Here is a 2,714-nt window from a genome sequence, read left to right on the forward strand (position 1 = left end):
TGTACCACTTTCTATCTCTCACTAAAATCTCAGCTTACTCCTCTTCACTTCATACCGAATATTTTTTGTTTTAAATGAACGAAAAGGAAATTGGACACAATACAAATTTTGTACCTCGTGAAAAGCGTGTTCGCTTCTTGCTGTGTCGAGTTATGCTGTCGGTGAATTAACGAGCGGTGATCCATCTTACAGACTACGACGAGATGGAAAGTGTCTAGGAACATATCAAGGAAGATTACAGGAAGAAGATCGATTTGGATTTATTGTGGTGGTAATACCTAACTGTACCAACAACTGTGAGTTGTATAATCTGGCCTATTTTTTACTCACTTGATTTGACTACTTTGAACTGGTATTTACTAGGGTTATCCACTACAGGGGTGCTTAGCCGCAAACCATGTTTTAACAACATAGGTTACCACAAATCTTTGAAGAGCCTACTATGAAACGGTAGTATTTAAAGCTTGAACGGGGATACTTATTGCATTTTACTTTAACCGGAGTCCAGGTTTAAGATGCAATAGTTCGTATAAAATTAGTGTCACTTGGGTTCTGACAAAAATCTTGATTTTTTAAGATCCCATGACACTTTGGCCTCTACTGTGCCATCGCAGAGCCCATACGGGTTTTGTTAGGAGATGCGGATCCGGGCAGTGTCACCATGGATAATATCCATGTTGCCTGGTGTCTGTGTATTCTGTCAAGGAACCCGTGATCTAGCAGAGCTTGTTCATTTTTTATCGCAGTTGCAATAAGAGACCAGCTATTTCAGCTTCCATAGGTAATGGGATAAACGGGAACTTTCCATAGGGGCCTACGACAAATGTGAGATGGTATTGTCTACACGCTGGAGATCGACTTTCGGTTTGGACAACTTCAAACGATCTATCACTATGGGCCGCATGCAAAAGAACTTCTAGGAGCAAGACAGCACGTTATGAATCATGTAGTTCAATCGTGAACCAATCAGTCATCCGGAGTTATGCGTTAGTATAATTTACATAACTGTTATATACAAATTAACTTCCTTCAGCGTTATTCCTGCACACTGTCCTGTTTGAACTTCTTCTGGGTCTTGCTTAGCGCGGCTGTCCACATATTCCTTAGGCGATGCAATTCCGTAGGAGAAATGGACGTCTAACCAGTCTGGAGAAAACGTTGCTTTCGATCGACATGAAGGATGCATTTTGGTTACCGAAATGAATCTCGTGTTATTAATGTAAAATAGCAAAACATTCTCTCGAATTTAACTTAAGAATTTGGTCACGCATGTTACGTGGTAGAGCTCTCTCGCAATCTCAGCCCCTTTATTCAGATTTCTGGTTTGGATATCACATGATGAAACATTGGAATGCTCGAACGGGGGTTAGCAGGTCTCATTGTGCTCAAGATTTTTCAAGAGAAATTTTATTTCAATTTTAACAAAATCATGCAGATTTACATCTCGAGAACTAGAACGGTTTTGAAATCCAATGCACTTTGTGGTGTTGCGTCATTCAGCCACATTTGTTGTGCGCATCATGGTTCATTTAATTGTCAGCAAACACAGCTACCTTTGATATCTCCCTCCTCAAACTATTCACACCATTCGATCTCACGGGTCCTAACATCAGTATCGTAAAACTCCCCACAACACAACATGCAACGCTGCCACAAGTGAATGAATCGGGGGTTATTGTTGGATTTGGAATCTTTGTGCATCCTGACATAAACCGAACCACCGCTCAGGTGGCAATATTTAAAGTTGTGACGCAAAAGAAATATGCTCAACTCTACGGAGTATACAAGGTGTTCAATTCTACTTACAACCTTTGCGTCGACGACGACGTATCGAGGTGAGTTGATCGTAACTGTTTATTTAGTTGACTTTGTGTGCACGAAACCTCATTTTATGACTACTCGTCTGAATTTGCCTGGTCCAGGATTTTCCACACAATAAATTGCAGTAAAACAATTGCTGCAAATGGCTGCCGTAAAACAATGAAGACGAATCGAATATTAGTGTTGTTAAATTAGTGTTTTTCTTCAGAATATTAGTAACCACAGAAAATACCACAAGCATTACGAAAGTTGAGGCTGTTTAGCGAATATATACTCATTTGCAAACTAATTTGGTTTTTCGAGAGTCTCACCTGGAACCCAGCAACCTTATGAGTAGTACATCAAAAGTACTGTGGCTATTTACTTTCTTCCAATTTAGAAAACGAATTCATGGAATCCGTGACAGATACTTCAGTGCTTGAAATGCCGTTTCACTCATAATTTCAGAGAGACAGTGGAGCTGGATTCGTGACAAATTACCCACAGAATCCTCAGTATGGTTTGCACTGATTACACCACATGCACAGCCACAATGATGGTCCATGTGACATCCAAAGTGGATTGGATTCAAAATAAAATGTCAACCATCCCATGATGTTCACTGTTTTCGTGGGCTGATTAAATACATTGAAGGATGTGCGTCACTGTTTTCTGTATTCAGGACGTTCGAGTGAACACAGTCTCGCGTGGGTGTGAAAATCGGGAGATTTGATCATATTGTTGTTCATCGCTAATTCTCACCTGCAAGTAATCCCATGCCTGATGCATTCACCCATTCTACCAGCATTCTGCGACATTGCAAACGTTGGCACTGCTGAATAATCGTTGATTGGTTCGGCGAACTTTCAGCTGATCCTGAGCAACGGCGTCGTCGTAAACTAAATTATTATGCT

At 40.6% G+C, this 2,714-nt stretch overlaps 2 protein-coding genes across 2 annotated transcripts in view; one reads left to right on the plus strand and one right to left on the minus strand.

Annotated features, from left to right (window-relative positions):
* The window catches only part of T265_07414 (hypothetical protein), a gene marked incomplete at both ends in the record, with an annotated part of 39,480 nt that overhangs the window by 729 nt on the left and 36,037 nt on the right, over window positions 1-2,714 (minus strand). The gene's annotated exons all lie outside the window — the stretch shown is intronic.
* The window catches only part of T265_07413 (hypothetical protein), a gene marked incomplete at both ends in the record, with an annotated part of 29,175 nt that overhangs the window by 526 nt on the left and 25,935 nt on the right, over window positions 1-2,714 (plus strand). The window lies entirely within an intron of this gene.

This window comes from Opisthorchis viverrini (genome assembly GCF_000715545.1).
Source record: "Opisthorchis viverrini unplaced genomic scaffold opera_v5_170, whole genome shotgun sequence".
Lineage (NCBI taxonomy): Eukaryota > Metazoa > Platyhelminthes > Trematoda > Opisthorchiida > Opisthorchiidae > Opisthorchis > Opisthorchis viverrini.